Here is a 19830-nt window from a genome sequence, read left to right as displayed (position 1 = left end):
TCTTGGCACCCATGCACTCCGACCCCCTGCACCCCAGGCTCCCGGCATCCATGTACCCCAATCCACTGCAGCCCAGCATCCCAGCACTTCAACCTTCTGCACCTCAGCATCCTGGCACCCATATACCCCAATCTTCAGCACCTCAGCATGCCAGCATCCCGGGACCCTGATCTCCTGCACCCCAGCATCCATCCACCCTGACCCTCTGCAGCCCAGAATGCAAGTACCCTGGTCCCCAGATCCCAGTGCCCTTGTGCCCCAATACCAGCGCTCCAACGTCCCAGAATCCATTACTCCAGCACCCGACATCCTGGTACCCCAGCCCTTTGCATCCTGTATCCTCTCTCCCCTTCACATCAGCCTCCAATATCCCTGCACCCTGTTCCCTGCAGGAGGGGAGCTGGAATGCTCCCCCCACCCCACCCCACCCCATCCCCTGACCTCTGCACCCGAACATCCATGCACCCTGTCCCCCAGCTCCCCAGCACCCTTATCCCACACATCCTGACATGTCTGTGCCCTGTCTCTCATCTTCCCTGTACCCCAATGCCTTGCACCCCAACATCACTGACTCCTGTCCCCCGAGCTCCCCAGCACCCTGACCCTCTGCACGCCAATATCCCTCTGCCCCATCTCCTGTCTTCTCTGAACCCCAACCCCTTTCACCTCAACATCCCTGACCCCTGTCCCCCAACTGTCTTCACTGAGATCCCCTGAACCCAAACATCCCTGATCCCTGTCTCCCAGTTGCCCCCGTCCTGACCCCTGCACCCTAAGTCTAGCGCTGCCCGTACCTCCGAGGATGCAGCTGTGGCATGTGGGGAGCCCTGGGCTGGGTCCTCAGCTGCCAGACTGTGCTCAGAGAAATCCCAAATAACTGGAATATTTTCCTACTATTAGTTTACCACGCAAAAATGAAACAGTTGCCCCAAGGATACTGTGTCACTGGGAGGTGGCCGCAGGACAACCTGTTTATTAAGGCATTATCCACACCCTGAAAACTGTGGATACGCATAGTCTTTGGGATCAGCAGGGCTGTGGCTCCATTCCAAATACTCTGTTCTTTGGGCCCTAAAATTTCCCTTTTATGGATGGGTTTTTTCCCAAGAACACCTGGCAGCCACCTCTCCTTTGCTTTCCGAGCCCCTGATCCATTTCAATTAACCATCCCAGGCTCTTCCCTGATGGAATCACACCACGGTGTTATTCCCTCATCCCGACATCATGTCATATCCCTCAGTAATTAGGGCATTTTTTCCTTCCAGGAGCAGGAGAGTATTCCCCGTCCTTGGGCAGATGTTGGTGCTGCAGAGACCTCTGCCCGAGACTTCCTGGGTCCTGGGTGACACAGTTCAGCCGCCTAGGATGCCACAAATGTGCTGATGAAGATGCCAACCACCACCTCCCATCAACTGCATTGATTAATTTGGCTCCAGCAGCCGCCAGCAGCAGGCTCCCCAGAGCCAGGACTTCCCAGGATCGCAGGACTGTGCTTCTGGCTGTCCCCAAACCAGTATCTCATGGTACTAATCCCAGAGATCTATAAAACGAGCCTGACATTTACTACGGTTCTGGTTTCACTAGGTATAAGCTGCCTTTTATTGAATTGGAAAGCTGGATTTCTAGTCCTGCTCGGAGAGTTCAGCCTCACCTCATTAACCAAGGAAAAGCTGGATGGGAACTGCAGGGTCACGCAATTTATTTTCACTAATCACTCCCCATGATTCCTTTAAAAAATAAACTCCCAATCAAAAGTCCGAATTCATTAATTATTTCTCTGTTTGATCAGCAATAGAAACCATCAGCAAAAATCCATGCTGACACTTTCTCCTTAGAAACGCTGGGGTTTCTCTTCTCCCACAGGGAAGCCAGCATTCCACAGCTCACATTAGGCTTTAACAGCAAAATATGATAATCCGAGGGCTGTGGGTTGTGGACATGTGATGCCTGATATTTGCTGCCGGTTCATGGAGGGGTGACATAGCCCCGCCTTGCTCACACTTCCCTGGGCGGGAGCAGCTGCGGTGGGAGCAGGGCGGCTGCTCTCCAAGTGCCTGGCACCAAGTGAAGGGCATTAATTGAAGAGGCCTCTAATTATTTAATGTCCTTCTTCCCTTGGGATTGGGAACAGCTATAAATTCCTGCTACAAAGGGTTTCAAATCTGGCCCTGAGAGGGTGAGCTGGAATGCTCACGGATCATCCCCGAGCTGTGGGATGGGATTTGCATCTGCTTTGACTGAAGGGACATGCCACGTGAGGATATGCCTCCCTACTCTGTTTGGGGAGCAGCCCCTTTCAGCTCTTAAAAATGAGCAGACTAACTGCTCAAGGCATTATGGTGGTGTCAGCAATGCGGCTGCATCCCTATGAATCATCAGAGAGTTAGAGAGGCGTTTTCACCTCAGCCCTGCAGTGCCAGAGACTCTGTGCCACGTTAGGGGCTGGGATCTGGCTGACGCACCCCAAGAACCAGCCTCTCCTCAGCCAAGAGGTTCCCTCGCTAGGACGGCTGGGAAACGTGCTGGTGTTTTGGGGATGTCTCAGCCCCACTGAACACCCGGCATCCCTCTAGAAGCCCCATGCCCAAGAATCAAACCCCCAGGCAGAGCAGCTGATCCTGCTGGAACACGCTGCCTTTGTGTCAGGGAGCAATTACCCTCCAGCCCAGCACTTAACTCTTCACACCTCCAAAAGCAGTAAAACATGCAACACTGTGGAAAAAACTCATGGTTATCCTGGACTCGATCTCTCCTGGGGCACAGCGGTCACAGGGGAGAATGCCAATGCAATGGGAGCCAAGGGGTCCGTGGTGGGAGCGCGTCCATCTGCCGAGCACCCATTGTGTGCCTGCGGGTACTACTTCAAAAGGGGCTGAGCATGGGTTGGGTCAGGCAGGTTGGAGAGGTCCCAGTGACATCCACCTAGGTCTGGTGGCACCGAGCCTGTGGATGTGGGTGAACGATACCAGTTGTGCCAGTTTAACCAGTTGCAATTAGGCCAGGTCTAATTGCAAACAGGGGTTAATGGAGTCAAGATTCCTTAGGAAGGGATACTATGGGGAAAATGAGGCCAAGAAGCCTCATGACGGTGTCCCAGCAGCAAAAATGGGGACAGACTGGGAGCTCTGACGCCACACTGATGGTCATGGCACATTTCCCGTCGGTTTTGCCTCTTCCAAAGCCCTCCATGATGGGGGCACAGAGCCGGAGCTGGCGGTGAGGTCATCGTGAGAGCACGTGGAGGAAAGTCACCCATTCCTAATGAGTTTAGATGCAGAGCCTGGGGGACCTCACTTCAGACAAGCCACCTACCCCAATGAAGGGCACAAAGGCTGTGTGTCCAGCAGTGCAGGGGTGTCCAGAGCTGTGGCTTGGACCTCTCCCACTACTCCAATCTCCCAGTTCCCTCTGAGCCACTTCTGGCAAACTGGGAATGGGGGAGGAGCTGGCACTCTGCTCGGGGAGACCGGAGCGGTCATTAAAAATCTTCCCAGGCCCCCAGCTCCCTCATTCAGCCTGACAACCATCAATCTACAAATTATTTTAAAGCACCATGCCAGAGCGGAAGGTGATTTATGCCCTACAAGGTCCGAGCTATTTTCATTTGTCTGATTTATTAACGTTACATAAAATTACATAGAGCTGCTGATTTACTGGCAGTAGGGCTGCTGGATCCTTGCTTCTTTCTCCCAGGATTTAGGGATATCTTGGACATGCTTTTGGAAAGGAAAGTCCTTCAGGAAAGCAAAGCCTCCAGGAATTGAAGTTTTCCCCTTGGGAACGGGTCTCCTGTTTACAAAGAATTTGTGCTGAATTCCTGGAGGAGGAGATGATGCTTGTAAATAAGTAGAAAATGGGGAATGAGCTCACGGCACAAGCCTTATACGGGTTTTAGCAGTAACAGACCCCATGAATTCACATGTGAAATATCTGAATGGCACCGTCCCCTGCCCAGTGTGAGTGAAGCCTCTGGTTTCAATGACCACAGTGGAGGGGGTGGGGGGTGATGGGGGGACCCGGTCCCCCCCCTCCCCCCTCAGCCTCTGCTGAGAGCACAAAAGGAGTTTAACAGCTTCATCTCCCACATCTGGTTGTGCTTAAAATCCGTGTAGCTAATAGTACCTTTTCCAGCTTGGCACAAACTGGGGCTGGAGCTGGGGTTGGGGAGTGTCCCTAGTCTGAGCATCCCTACTCCCATTTTGCAATTAAACCCATCTCCTCGTCTCTGGAGAGGAGAGAGGCTGCCTCAGTTACCTTCCCTTTCTCTGTATTAAGGGGGACATGACCCCAGGCTGGTAGCTTTGCCTTTGGAGAAGGGCGGTCGGTGGTCCCGGCTTTGCAGGGTGGGAGCAACAGTATAGGTGAGCTCTGAGCCACAGAGCATCACAGCGACGCCCTTCATCCCCTTCATCCCTGCTGTGAAAAGCAGAGGCTCCATTCACAGTTTTATTTACTTAAAGCAGCTACCAGGGATAAACACAGCAGCTCTGGGTTCCCTGTCCATTCCAAAGAAGTTCCTGTGGTCCTATCCCTGCTGCAATGGGAGCAGGGAGATGACTTCCAGGAGCTCTTTGTTCATTTTGTTTGAATAAGGAAAATCACAATTCAGCCCTGAGATCTCTTTTTCACCCCAAAGCAAACACATCCCCTTAATTAAAAAAAATAGTCCCACAGGTGTGAGAAGAATTTGGCGGTGAGTCACCGGCACAGAGCCACCAGAGCCAGCACCGCCACAGAGCTCAGTACCGCACCAGTGCTGTCTCTGGATGAGGGTCCAGCTGGGGGTTTAATCCCCTCAAACGCCCGAATTAGTAGCAGCGGCCAGAGACCCGGGGCTGCGCCTGCACGCACAAAGGGAGAAGATTTATCTTGAGAGGCCAAATCCACTTAGAGGAGCTTTAGGGGCCATAAATCGATCGCTCAGGGGACACGGTGATGGCAACAGGAAACAGCTCCATATTTACAGAGGTTTCTGTGTTTTTTCTGCGTCACGATCTCACGATCGCTGAGGGGGCTGAGGCCACAATCAAAGCCTCTGCTCACAGGGTGGGATTTAAAAGAGGTGTCTGAGCCTTTGGAAAGGAGGGCCCAGCATCCATGAGGCTGTGGCAGGGCCACAGGGCAAGATGTGAAGTGAAACTGTCATCAAAGGCAGGAGGATCGGGGGCTTCTTGAGGGTTGCTACATCCCAGGAGCAATTTCAGCATCCCAGTGAGCTGTGTGTCCCACGGCTGCCTCTGCACCAGCACCGGGTGCTCAGAAGCAGGAAGTGGCGGTGCAAACCTGGAGCTACAGCAGGGAAATGACACTGAGAATCAATCCCCTCCACGAAGAGAATTGCATCCTGATAAAAACAACACAGCAAAACCAGCACATAACTGCAAATCTGACTTTTTTTCTCCTTTGGTCCATCTGACCGCTGTCAGGTTTCTCATCCTGTTTGTTATTTTCAGCCAATGAAATGTTTGCACCTGAAGCAATAAGTAGGAGTTTCTCCTGAAGGATTTGGTTCCATGGAGCTGTGACTCACCAGGATGTAGCTTCCCTGAGGATGCCACAGCACAGGGAACCCTGGGAGGTCAAACGACATCTGCGCACCCCCAGAGCAGCTCCAGCACAATCCCTCCCTGACCCATTTTCCATTCCTTTCTCAACACTATTTTTTTTCCCGGGGCCAGAAATTCCTCTACACAAGTGGCCCCATTGCCAGTAAACATCAGCCAAGCATGCGTGGCTCTGCGTGCTAAACAGAGCGGAGCGACGCTGCGCTGCAGGGTGGGTGCGCATGGGGCCAAGCACGGGGATGAGGTCTTGCGGCACCTTCCACTGAGTCTCAAAAGGGCTTAATTTAAGCATGTGGTTAAAGCTGTGGAGAGCTGAGGCAGAAGAAGAGGACGGGACACCCGCATACCCCAGAAATGACAGAAAGCCCCTGGAAAATGGGGCAAAACCTCAGAGAATCCTCCTACTGGAGCCTGATGGGGCTCCCTGCTCTCCAGAGCAGCAGTCGGTGGGGTTTAACTTCGGAGACGTATCAAAATGTTGTAATTAAAGTCTCATTTGCCTCTTGCATTTAACCCAGGCAGTTTCTAAACGCCCGCAGCCCCCTTCCCGTACTACGGCGAAGCCCCAACGGGAGCACAATGGAGTCTTGTTTCTGGTAACCCGAGATGCCTCGGTCCCAGCTCTTTAATTTTAGACTCCAACACGCTCGCATTCCTCAGCACTACAATGGCAGATATTTATACTCTGGAATGCAGAGCCCAGTGCTGATTTAACAGGGCTGGGTAACCCAGGGCTGCTCTCCAACGCAGGCTATTCCCGAGACAAAATTGGACCGGGCAGAGTTTTATGGGTTTACAAATCTTTGCATTTGTTCACTGGCCCCCTCACATCCCCATAAAAATGAAATGGTGCTCCCTGAGAAGGCACCAGCCACCTCACCAAGCAAATGGACAAACCAGCTGGGACAAGTGGGAGAGGGTGGCACGGCCACGGCTGGACACTGCCTGAAGAACAGGCTCTGACCTCCACTAAAGGGCCATCTTGAATTACGGAATGGTCGGAAGGGACCTTAAAGGTCACCTAGTTCGACTCTCAAATACACCAACGGTCCGTCTGGATGTTGAGTCCATCATCTGGATGCAGGACAGACCTGACCAGGCATGCAGAGCACAAGGGACCTGCAGAGACCATTTTAGCTTATCACACGGGACCCTTTGCTCGATCTGATGTGATTGTGGTGGATGCCATGTCCCAGGTCCAATGCAACGCCAAAAAGTCTGTTTTATAACCCTCAGTGTGATTCTTCTAGCAAGCATTTCCCATTATCATTCTCAGGAAGGACCTTCTGGCTAGGCTATGCAGCACCTTGATCTGCTCCAAAGGGGTGACCTCTCTCTGACTCATCGGGACAGGTGCAATCTCAAGCTGTCCCTCTCAATGACCTATAAATTTCAGGGAAACGAGAAAATTGTCCTTGAAGTATCTTCAACACGGTTGCTGAGGCTGGAGCTCTAGTGAACCCTCACAGCAGGTTCATCTTTGCTTCCCCATCAGTTCTCCCCACCATTAAAGGACAAGGCCAAAGCTTTCTTTGGATGCTCTGGTGGACATCCCTGCCAGAGGCTTGTCCCTGAAGGAGGATGCTGTAGGACGGCAAGTGCCACTTGAGCACCGATGATCCCTGTTTCAGAGCTGGGGAGGTGAGCACGGTGCCGTCGGCCACTCGTGTGTGGAGGAGGCCACGGCAACACCGGCAGAGCGGTCCCAACCTCAGAGGGTCGGCAGGCAGCAGCTAATTGAGAGAGGAGCAGCATTAGCAGATAAGGGAGGAGGTCAGTGCTGCAAAGCTAAATCCTTGACCTGTTATTTAAAAGGTCAGGCAGAGTTCAACGGACTACTCCAGGTCAATTCACTCAATTAAAATATTAAAAGTTTGAGGCGGGAGCACAGAGATAGAGGTTATTCGTCTCTCTTCCTGGGTGGAAAGAGATTAGGCATCATGTCAGGGGGTCCCGGTGGGCAAAGGAACCCGCAACAGGATGCAAGCAGCAGAGATTCATTCCCAAGTCAGATCATGGAATCACAAAGGTTGGAAAAACCCTCTAAAATCATCGAATCCTACCATAAACCAGGCACTGCAACATCCATCACCATCTCACATCTTTATTTACCACAAATTGGAATTTGGTTATTGTAAGACAAAATCTCTAGCCACATCCAATGCTGCAGAATCCAGCACTTGGCAGAGCTCATCCCAGAATAAGGAGCCCAAGCCCTGTAGATGACAGTAGGGATAAGAGAGGAAAATCCATGAACCCCCCACATCCTCGGCCTTAAGTTCTGGGACACCTCCAGTTGACGTGTCCCACCAGCAGCTTTGAAACAGCATGCGCAGGCCACTCGAGGACCAAACGGCAAAGCAGGGGGTGACAGCGGCAAGAACTGGACGATCTTTCCATAAGTATTTGAGGACAACCTGTGATTATTCTCCCCCCTACCCCAATACTTGTCCATGGTCTTCTCAGCAGCCAGGATGTGGACCCAGGCAAGCCATCAGCTGTGTCAGAAAAGGCCGAAAAATGCGCAGATCTCATCAGCTGTATAAAGGAAAACGGTATCCTGAGTCCACTGAGTGATACCACTCACAGTTTGTGCCCAAGATGACCCACGTAAGCCGTCGTGTAGCAGCAAAGACTTTGCCTGTGGTTGATAAGCAAAGGTGGCTCCTCCCCACGCAGGTTGCGCTGCAAAGAATAAATAAAAGCTTTCAGCAAAATTAGCAACAGAAGGAATAGATAAACAATAAGGAGGTATTGACTTCTGTTGAGGTGAATGTCAAGATTTATTGACCCGGGGAGGAAAATATTGACCAAGGCAAGGCTAAGGTCAATAATTAAGTCAAGGGATGATAAATCAACATGCAATGAAACATGAACTCTTGGTGGACATTGTTAAAGATGTTTTGTATGTCTTCATTGGGGAACCTCTTGACTTTCTGCAAGATTTTCAGTTAGGTAGAAGGACTTCAAGCACACTGTGGATGTGCCTAGTGACCTCCAGAAGCCAGTAAAGAAGAACAGTATTTTTCTGAGGAAAGTCCCACATTTGAAGATCCTACAGCTCTGAGCCTAAAAGTTGTTTTGGTTTTGGAAGACGAAAGACATGGGCGAAAGGTGGATTTATTACAGAACCGATGCTACTCAGATTGAGGGCAAAACACTAATTACACGACTGTTTCTAATAAGATGGTTCTGATCCTGTGTCTTTCCTGGCTGCAGTGGAACAAGGATGAAGCAGGTTTTCCCAAGTCTGTCCTGCCCTGCTCGGCTCCCCACATATGCAGCCCCGTCCTCTGGGAGTGCAGGGCCAGGGCCGAACAATCTGGCAATAATTAGGCCAGGGAAAGTCAAACCCTGCTGGGTTGCTTCAGCCATCAATGTGTCACGGCCCAGAAGGGAAGGTTTTCCACACACCAAATTCAGATGTCATCAGCAATAGCCCAATAGACATACAAGGAGCAAGAGGCCCATCTGTGGCAAAGGTGTCACCACCGTGCTCCCAGCTGCCCCGAGAAGCAGCAAAAAGGGGAAGGAGGAAGGCACCAGCGACAGAGGTGGCACCTGGACTCCCAGAGCAGTGAGGAGCAGAGCAGTGCTCTCTCCAGATTGCTGAGGCCAAAAATGCCTTTGAAAAGCTGAGTTGCCATTGAGGATGGTGGGTTTTGGGCATCAGAGCAAGTAACCAAGAGAAGTCCTGAGACCTGATGGGGAGGTCCCCAATTGCTGGCATGTGGAACCAGGCTTGACGGCAAATGTCCCTGAAGCGGCCAGTGCTCACCAGCAACGTTATTAGAGAGGCAGAGATGAGGAATGGGAGTGTTTTGACCTTGGAAAGAGGAGCTTCGCTATCATCTCTCCCCTTCCCCCCTCACTGTAACGAGGGGCTTTGCAATCTGTCAGCGCTCCAATGTGCCAGCAGAAAGCACTTTTTATCCAAGTAATTATTTTAAAACCTGTTAAATAATTATAAAAAGGCACTGGCAGGCATGTCGAGGTGAGTGGAATTGCAGAAGAGCACCAGGAGGTGCAAATCCCCCCAGGGATGTTTGACACGAGCCACCCACGAAGGCTGCAAACCCAACAGGACAGGGCAGAGTGCTGAGACCATAGAGCAACTTTTCATGCCTGAGGGGAGATCAGGAAGCTCTGGATTCCCATCTCAGGCCCCAAAACAAGCCTAGGAACCTCTTGCGCCTCATAGAAACCATACTGGGGCATTTGGAACCACCTCCAGGCCCTTTGCCATGGGGCTGGAGGTGGGTGAAGGTGTCTGCTCTTGGGCAGGGGGCGAGCGTGGAGGGTCTGCATTGTTATTTTCCACGTTCATAAATCACCTCTTTGCGGCCCCTTCCCCAGGCACCGCACAATTCGGGTTAGGTTATAAATAGGATCCCGGGCTCTTTCAGGTTGATAAAGGCCGAGGGGGGTGGAGCAGCAGGGAGGCCTCACGACTACATAACACTTTCATTGCCCTGTCAAAATAAAGAATACCACTGCTGCCGACCCCTTCTTTTGCAGCATATATCAGCCATGCTGCTGACAGCACATTTCTGACCAAAACAGGGATTAAAAAATCCCCACAACAAGCCCTCCCCCTTTCCCAACAGAACAGAGGCATCAGTAGCCCAGACCCACAGCTGCTAGCCCACTTGTGCCAGACTTTCACGGGAGCTGAGTTTTATTCCCAGTAGCGGCCAGGGTCTGGTGCACCCAGGTGAAATGCAGTGCGGGCTGGAATCTGGATGTAGATGCTGGCGCTGCAGGAGCAGGACCAGTGGAAGGAGGGGGCAGAAATCCCTGGGGAGGATGTAGTGCCAGGAGGAGGAGGAGGAGGAGGAGAAGAACGCAGCTCCAGGAGGACGAGATGGAGATGCCACCCAAAACTTCCTCCCTGGGCTGTGGAAAGGGCAGAAGGCCCCAGGCAGATACGAGTGCTTGAAGGAGGCTGCAGGTCTGGGGAAATGAGATGGACATGTCATCCCGACCTTCCTCCGCTGGGAGCGTAAGGGGCAGAAGACCCCAGGGAGCATGCGGTGGCAGGAGGACGCACCTTCGCGTGGATGATACGGAGATGCCATCCCACAGGATGGCAATGCCTGAGACCCATTGCTGCAGGAGCAGCCGAGGCTGGGAAGGTTTCAAATAGAGCCTCCTACCCCACTGGGGTCTCTTAGGGTGGATTTTGCATGCTGACAGCGCACCAGATCTCATTCAGACCTGGTCCCCAAATGCTCCAGGATGCAGTGATGTACTTCCTCCTCTGTAGCCACCTCAGGCCATCTCCTCCTGCAGAGAGGAGTGGAGGTAATACTGCAGCTGCAACTTATCCAGAGACCCCCTGTCTGGGCTGAGCACCCCAAAGCCTCTCATCTACAGCAGGGGACAGGCATTGCCCTCTGTACATGACGGAGGAGCTTCCCTGAGCTGGGAGAGGTTTGTGGTCCATCCTTGGCTGACAATGACAATCAGAGAGATTTATATCAGCAAAAGGGCTGGGGGGCAGTGCCGGGAGATTAAGGAGTTGTTTGGGACCAGGTGATGCGGGTCTCACAGCAACAGCTCAGAGAAATGATGGTTACAAAAAGGGCTTTTGTCTGAGGCTGTTCCTCAGAGGATGCTGCTGAGATGTGTTCCCTGCTCTCCCTGGGGCTGTTGCATCATTTAAACCACAAAATTAGTCAGTGGGGCAAAAGAACCCAAATAAAAACAAACAAACCAACCAAAAAAAAACCAACCCCAAAAAAAGATGCCTGACGTCATTTACAACAAACCCAGGATTCCTTCTTGTCTGTGAGAGGCAGTGAAATAAAACACGGGCAAGCAGCACCTCAGGACAGGTGGAGACGGAAGGGGGAGCCCTGACAAAGACCTGAGGATCCTGGGGGCCACAGCGGTCCTAGCCCAGGGTTTGGGGTCACAGTGATCCCAAACCCTTAGGCCTGATTTCTTGCAGGATCAGTAGCCAGGCACAACCCATTCCCCTGGGAACATCCTTTCAGACCCGGGAGAGGTGCAATTGGCACAGCAGCCGCATGCCGTTCCTGCACTGGAACCCCCATCCCCAGCTATAACGAGCCCCTTTACAAGGGCAGGGAGGTTACCCCCGGCAAAAGCCCAGTCGAGCCCAAGGAGAAATCGGACACAGATCTCTCCTTTAACAGCTCCAGTGATAAAAATGCCAGTTTATTGGAAACACATGGAGCATTTATAGGGGACATCAAAGGGGGAAGGAGGTTTACATAGCAACAGGCCAGATTAAGCAAAAGGCATCTGCTTTTTCAGCAGTCACAGGGCTCTCGGGAGGCACAGTAAATTGGCAGCACACCGGTCCTTTCATTCCCTCCTTTGGGGAAAGCAAAGGTTGGCAAAACAAAATACGACCACATGCCCAGTCATATAAAACACGACAGGAACAGGATCGCTGGGTTACGGCCGTATGGCTGCACCCCGACACTGGGCTGGAGGCAACAGCCCTGGGAACGAGCAGCTGTGGATGTTCCACATCACATCCTCAAATGGCTCCGTGTTGGCTTCATGTTCTTTTATATCTTTCCATTCGGGGCTGTGAATGGCACCGGCATCTCCCAGCAGAGGTACTCCTGCATAAAGATGCTGATTCCAGTCCCTGCCCTGCTGCCAGGAGAAGGATTTTCCTCTAAATGCAGTTTACACTGAAAGGAAAACCTTTGCGTTGCCCAAAATGTAGTAAAAGGAGCCAATTAAGAGTTTATTTGATCCTTGCAGCTCATGTGTGATGAGAAGCAAGGAATCACGGAGCGATTTAGAATGGAAAAGCCTCTTATAATCATGGAGCGCAGCCAGTAAAGCAGCACCAGGCAGAGGGTTTGAGGTGGCATCTGCTACCCCTGGGCAGAGTAGCATCCCAGCTGCCCTGTTCCCCACTAGGGAGTATCTTAGTAGGGGTGGTGTATGTGGGAATCAGCACATTGAGGATGCTCTGAGTGTTGCATGCTGTCAACAGGGGAAAGAATCAGTGCCAGAGCTGATCCTGGACATGACCAGGACCTGACACAGGAGACCGTGGGGCTGGGAAGCTGCTGCGGGTGGTCCCGGGTGCACGGTGCTGGGGCAGGTTTGATTTCCCATCGGCAGCCGAACCCTCTGGCCAAGAGCTGAACCCGCAATCCTGCCGCATTCCCAGGCTGCAGAGCCTTGTGTTAATTAACCTTCCAAATACTCCCCTAATATTTTGCCAAATCTAATAAGGAGGCACTGTCCAAGGAGCTGTAGGAGAATGCAGCAGTGCTGGGGTCCATGGGATTCCTTGTGTATCCAAGAGTTTCCTGCTGCCCCCCAGGACCTCTCCCATCTGCTCAGGTGATACTGGGGGTCATCATCCTCAATGCTGTGATGAGATGCTGATCTCAACCTGCTCACTTTGCACAGCCCTCTCTTCTCTCAGGCAGACCGCCCTCCAAAATTAAAAAAAAAAAAAGAGAGAAAAAGGTAAAGACTGTCATCTGTGTGGGAACCAGCCCACTCAGCTCCTTTCAAAGCCAACTTCCTCTAGAGGAGCAACACTGCAGTGATCTGTGGGAGGTATGGGGCAGAAAGAGAGAAGATAGGAGCAAACCCACATCTTCCCGATGACACCAGGATCTGGCGGCATAGCGTTTTCTGCCCCTTCCCCCCCAACCCTCCGGCATCCTCGGAATCCTTGGAAAGGGTTAATTCACCCCCACGTGATGGACACCGGGTATTCGCAGTCCTGCTGGGGCCTGGAGAAAGGTGATAGCTGGGCACGTCCTATTGCCTCTGCTGCCACCCTGGGGGGCAGCCGGGGACTGGTGTTTTCCCTCTCCTATCTATCATTTCCAGCTGTCTTTGTTGCAATCATGAAAGTGAGCTCCATCCTGGTCTCTCCAGGGGTCCTTTCCCTTGGTTCAGGGCATCCCAGCCTTCTCATCAGTGCAGCGATGTTCTGGCTGGATACAGTTCCATCACTGTACTCTCCTGTTTGTCTTAATTCCCTTCCTGATCCAATAAGTAGACATTTATTTACATAACCAGGCACCTGTCATCTCTTTTAGGTTCCTGAGTTTTGCAATGGTCCCTGTTTCTGGCCAGTCTTTAAAAGCAAGAAACTGCTTGGAGATGGTGGAGTTTTGAAGGTTTTTCTTCAGCCCCAGGAGTTGTTTTTCCTGTGGCTGGGGATCACAGTTGTGAGCAGCAGCAGCAGCAGCAGCACCTGCATTTTGCAGGCAGAAAGAGGATGGGTGTACAAGCATGGGTGTTTGTGCTCATGCTGCTGGGAGAGGAGATAGTTCAAGGAACAATGTTTTCTAAATATATGAGAGTCCCTGCAAAGGACAAATCCGTATCAGTTGCAGAAGTATTCAAAAAAATACGAAATTTAGTTCCTGGCCACCAGCACCCAATGAGACCTTCCCTGCTGTGCCTGGGTTCATTCTCAGGCTTTGCTGTGCAGACAGGCTGTTTCTCATCCTGTTCTAGACACTCAGGACCTAAAGGGTCTTTCAGGATCATAGTTGCAAGAGATATTCTGAATGTTAATAATAGAGTCATGGAATATCCCAAGTTGGAAGGGACTGAAAAGGACTGAGTCCAACTATTGGCTGTCTCCAGTGCTGTCCAGGGACACACGTGAGCAAGCAGCCATCACAGTGTGACATCACCCTTCCCTGTCCTGGGCTCCTGGTGAAGAGGAGAGTCCATAAAAGTGGGGTGTCAGTGCAAATGGATATTTGGGAAGAGTGAGACGCAGTGATAACCAGGAGGATGGGTTGTAAAGAAATGCAGGTTAAGACAGGGAATGTGGCTGGGGACAGGGACACTGGATGCGGTAGCCTTCACCTGCCGGGCAATTCCTTTTTGTTCTAGCTCCTGCTGCCTTGTAAATGGCTGATGGATAATGGTCATCATGGAGGCGAGCAACGCTGTCACCTCGCTCCCTCTGCACGCTGCGATCCATCTTCTTTATAGCATGGATCTGCAGTCAGCACCATCTGTGGCACCAGAAATACAATTACTGGTGAGGCGGGGAGACAGGGCCCCTCTCCCTGTCCTTCTAAATTTCATAGAAACCGTGCGCAACAACCCTGAATTACTCCCCACACACCAGGGACCTTGTGCAGCACCATTTCCCTTTAGGAGTAATTACAGCTAGGAATTAGCGAGTGTGATTTTCTCCCCCCTAATGTGTGCTCTCCCTGGTGCTCCCCTCTCCTATTAAAAAAAACCAACCCAATAACAACAACAACAACAACATTTTTAAAACACCCCAAAAAACAACAACGAAAAAAACCCCCCAAAGAACAGCGCCGCCAGGAAACAAAAAAACCCCAACAACAAGAACAGCCACAACAACCACCACCACCACCAGCACCACCACTGAAAAAGAGAAAAGCCACCCACCCTGCCCTCCCTAAAAAACCACTGAAATAAATAAACAAGCAAGCAGGAAAAAACCCCAAAATAAAAAGCAAAACTGAAGAGAAATTGAAATTGATCTCTGGTGTTTGCTAGCAGTAATTCAATCAGAAGTGCCTCCTTCCTGTTTTGTTCTTTTAAATTTTTTTTTTAACCCTGAGGTCCTAAATTAAAAAGGATCTTAATTGTGGCCAGTGCCAGAATCTCTCCCCAGCCCCTGAGTGTGGAAGCTCCCTTAGGCTGTGCCAAGAGGTGGCAGGCAGCACCGAGGAGCCATGTGCGGCTCACACCACCCTGGGTGTTCACAGTTCTGTAGAGGCCTGGAGAAAGATGATAGATAGCTGGGCACATTTGATATCCTAGTCCCCCGGTGCTCCTCACGGACACCCTGGATTGAGTGGCACTCTTTAGTCTGGGCTTGGTATTGTTGGTTGTTTTGGCCTTGTGCTGGACTCCAAAACAAAGGAAAAAAAGAACAATATTGAAAAATCCTCTTTAGTCCCTCTGATCCTTGTGCTATGGAGTAGGACCGAGAAAAATGTAATTTATAAGCTGCCCAAGTCCTTAATTCCTTGTTCATGCAGTGGAACTGGTCTGTGTGAGGGCTGTATCCCTTCAGCCTGCTCTGGGTGTGTGAAATTCCATGTGAAATAAGAGAAGTAAGGTGAGCTTTTAATTTTTTTTTTGTTTTTCATGGCAATGTTCACTTGCCCTCATCAGCCTGTGTGTCAAGGCCTCGTGTTGCGGTGTTTTACAATATGAATGTGTATTTGAGGCAAATCCCAGCAAATCCCTGGTTTCCAGCACGTGCTGCAGTGGGCAGGTGTGCCGCTTCCTCGGCCACTGTGTGTCATGATGTAATCATAGAATGTTCTCTGTGAATGTCCAGGCAGGCACAAGATAAGGGATTATGTCCCAGCATCATGAGACCCCGCAGTCAGCAGCTCCCCGGTGTGGTCAGCCGAGCACGTTGGATCCTCTGAGGGCATTGTCTTTACCGGCGGCGGTTTTGATATTCCTTGGCACAGCAGGAACCAGCAAGGGAGACAATGCTGCCTCTTTTGCAGTTTGTGTAAGGAAAAGGGCTGCAGGCAGCTCTAGAGGCAGGTGGTGTGGTCTCTGGAAAAGGCAGAGTGTGTGTTTTTGCAGTATGGTTTGAAAATCCTTAGCCCACAGTTCACTGCAAAGCCTGGTGTGCCCCTCTGAGCTCTGGAAAGTCCCGTCTGTGTGGGATGTGAAGCAGGAGCAGCTGCAGCCAGCATGAGTACAGAAAGAGAAATAACAGCTTGACCCCAGGTTTGCTCTGGCCGCTGGCCACTGCTGTGAGGTGCTGTCTGTGAGAAATCTTGTGACGTTTGGAATTTTAGGAGGAGCGATCCCATTTTTGGCCCTGGGTGCGACTGACCTTGAGACCCAGGGAGTCTGAGTTTTCCTTCCTTTCCCACAAGGCAATTGTTTTCATCTAGGTGGCTGTGGCTGAAAGTGGGATTCCACATCCGAGAAGATTCTGTGTCTACAAACTGTGAACATCAGAGGATTTTTCCAGACAAAAGCTGACACGCATGCCGTTACTAGAACCAGATAACGCAACAGTGTGTCTCCTGCAAAACAAGAAAGGGCACAGGTAAGAGAATGCATCTTAGCAGTGGAGAGTGCTGATTAATTTATGTGCTAAAGGCACACAAGCTGACTCCAGCTTCCCTGATAAAGTGAAAATGAAAAGAACCAACATGAGGAACACATACCTAAGAAGTATGGATGAAAAGCAGAAAGTACACTTGAAATAAAAGGGATTGCAGAAATGGAAGTTATTTTTGTGGTCCCGCTCATTTGTGAAAATGCTGCAAAGTTGCTGTGCCAAGGAAAAAAGAAGGCAAAGAAACAAACTGAAAAAAAATGAGCCTGCTTCCTGTTGCAAAGGTGCAGTCTTGTAGGAGCAGTACATTATTCTCTCCCATATGAAAAATTCAAGTTTTCCATGTTTGACTCACTGAGGTTTAATCTGAAAACACTCAGGAGCTTATATGCAGGGATGACTTTGGAGTATGTATTCCTCATTGTGTCTTTTTCTGTAGAAGTTGTGGAGACAAAACACATGATTTGCTGCTTCAAAAGTGTGGATACCATGGCAGTGAGAATAAGCCTCTCTAAAGATAACACCTGAGGGATTACAAAAGCAGTGATTACCTGATACTTCTGTCAAGAAGTCAATACGTAGCAGCATATAGCACTTTATAATGTAAAAGGAGGGTTTGATTTATGACAAAGTATGATCACGCCATGTGTTGTAGCAAATAAAAAGGGACTTGGAAAAACCCCAAGTTGCACTAAAGGAGAACGCTATAATTTTTAACAACATTGTCTGTTATTATAAGAAACATCTACAGTGCAGGCAAATAATATGCCTGAGAATGCTGTCTTGTAATCCAAATTAGTGGTGAAAGCTTGTTTCTTCATGAAAAAATTATTCTTTTTTTCCCAAGAATAGAACTGTGATGTGCCAGTGTTATATGTGAAGATTACCTTAGCTGCACTTTAAGTATATGTGGTATATTTCAAGCAAATCCAAACTCTTGCAGGTGTGCAAGAAGTGGTCTTTAAAAACCCTGTCTTATATTAATTACAAAGACATAATTTCCACAGACAGTTTAGGAAAAAACCCTCAAAGCAGCCTTTCAATATTTTATAAGAAGTTAAAGTATATCTGCCATTGTTGTTCTGGGAGTTAATTGTACGTTTTATTGTTCGTTATCAGCAACAGAACACGCAGGCATGCAAGCTTGGCTGCAGAGGCAGCCAAGCGATGGTGCAGAGCAGCAAGATCCCACTTGTTGTGAACTTTTCCTCATGAGTAACACTGCACTGAAGAGTGAGATTGGTAGTTCCAGCTTATCCAGTGGACCTACATGGATCAAGAGTCCTTGTTTACCAGGAATCAACAGCATTTTGACAGTTAAAACTTTTGCATATGACATGAGGTAAAGTAAAACTAATTGCCTTTTCACTTGGCATTCTGCTGTGCTCTGCCTGTGTCACATTAGCTATGCCATTAATAAAGAGATGCTGTAATTATTAATCACAGAATAAAGCAACCCTTTTCCTAAATCTTGAAGCCATTTTCTGGCTCTTACTAAACCTGTTCACTATGTGTATGAGTGGACCTTTAATTCCAATGCACACGACACGGTGCCTTATGAATACTGCTACCCAAGTGACGGAGATTACTGAAATAATTAGTAAGAGGAAGGTGTAGCAGAACAAAAAAGGAGAATATAAAGAAGCACTCACTGTTCATGTGGAGCATCCTAGAGCTGCAGCTATCATGTCTGTTATTGCTGGGCCTCTAAGAGCATCCTCCAAAGAGTGTGAATGAAGCTGAGAAGTGCTGTGCAAGCAGGTGGTTTGAGTTCCTAAAAAAAAAGAGAAATAAATTTTATAATTTTACATAATTTGCAGTGCTGCATGCAGGCCTTATTGCTTTGTTTTGCATGTGTTCTTGTAGTGTCCTCCAACCAAATAAAAAAGATGGTGGTGGGCAATAATTTGAGTGAAGTGTCATGGAGTTTTGATTTGAATCGTGTAAAAATACATTTGCAATGCAAGACACGGTGGTGGAAATATGAGTCATTATATTACTAGAGAAGTCCGTACAGAGAATTGAGGGTGGTTTAAAATACAGGTAAGAAAAGAAGGTAAAAATGTCAGTCTCTGGTAAATGGTAAATGGTGTGAGCGTTTAGCGGTAAGAGCATTTTAGGTTAGTGCTGTGCATTGTTGGTATTTCGTATTGTTGTTTCTCTTAGCGCTTTTTCACGACTGCAATGTCCCCGTGCGGGGGGCGCCGTTCCCGGAGGCACCGCGTTACCGGATAAATGCGCCGGGCGTGAGAGCGAGCTCCGGGGATAACAGCAAGCCCGTGCCAGAAACTCGCGGGTGGAGCACCGACAGCGGAGGGAGCAAGCTCCGGATATAAGTCTAATATACAGTCCTCTCGTCGAGGACGTATCGGATATGAAATGGATAAGAACAGATACTACACTTGATCTCAGCCAAAAGGACGAGAAGCGATTACGATCTTCTTTCCACGCTCCCGGCGGCACCCCGCTCGACAAACACACACCTCACTGTCTTCCCCGCGCCGCCCCGCCCCGCCCCGCACCTGCTCTCTAGCAATTTAGAGACTCCCGCTGTCGTCCCGCACTTTCAGCACATGTTTCTCAAGCACTGACCTCTAAATCCTTCGAATTTCCCCCAAATATCGCTCCGATGATGCACACGTGGCGGTGCTCTGGGTCTCTAATACGCATAACCCCGCCGCTCCGGCCGGCCGCGCGGGAAGTTCGTGAGGCGCTGGGAGCTCCGGGAGAGGCGGAAAGGCTCGGGAGCTGCACGAGTTTTTCCATGGATTCTGCGGCTCGCAGCAAGGGCTCGGCGCGGCCAGCGGGGCCGGACAGGCCGGCAGAGGCACGGCGAAGGTGCCGCGCTCGGGCTTTTGGCCGCTCGGACCTCGCGGTTGGATTTGCCGAGCCGGGGCTGAGAGGAGCTGCGGGGATTCTTGTGGGGAAAATGGGGACAAATGGGGAAAAATGGAAAAAAGGTCTTTTTGGGGGACTCAGGAAAGGCTTAAAACCCCATTTCCCCCGCGCCCCCCGCGCACCGAGGCCTAAAATCCGAAAATCCCCCAATAAAGCTCTCAAGATGCCATTCGCGCCGCTAAGGAATCGAGTTTGCCTGACAGACTTTCCTCCGCCATGATGCCGCCGACCGCTGCGCGCAGTGATCTAATTTGCATGACCGGACCTCTTTTCCCAAAACGCCATTCATGCGGGATTGTGCTTTAATTTGCATAACACCGC

At 50.3% G+C, this 19830-nt stretch overlaps 1 long non-coding RNA gene and 1 pseudogene across 1 annotated transcript; both read right to left on the bottom strand.

Moving 5' to 3' along the window:
- Positions 1-11726: 11726 nt before the first annotated feature.
- LOC146425735 (uncharacterized) lies at positions 11727-19830 on the bottom strand. Its single transcript, XR_014846342.1, has 4 exons — positions 19715-19830; positions 18264-18385; positions 16381-16576; positions 11727-14551 (listed from the first exon to the last, which is right to left on the bottom strand). It is a non-coding gene; the product is annotated as an uncharacterized LOC146425735 (long non-coding RNA).
- On the bottom strand, positions 18924-19043 carry LOC146425736 (U2 spliceosomal RNA; annotated as a pseudogene).

Source organism: Lichenostomus cassidix, chromosome 29 (assembly GCF_008360975.1).
Source record: "Lichenostomus cassidix isolate B80296 chromosome 29, HeHo_3.0, whole genome shotgun sequence".
In the NCBI taxonomy this organism is placed as follows: Eukaryota; Metazoa; Chordata; class Aves; order Passeriformes; family Meliphagidae; genus Lichenostomus; species Lichenostomus cassidix.
Note: the sequence above shows the minus strand (reverse complement) of the source record. Positions and strands in the feature narration are given on the sequence as shown.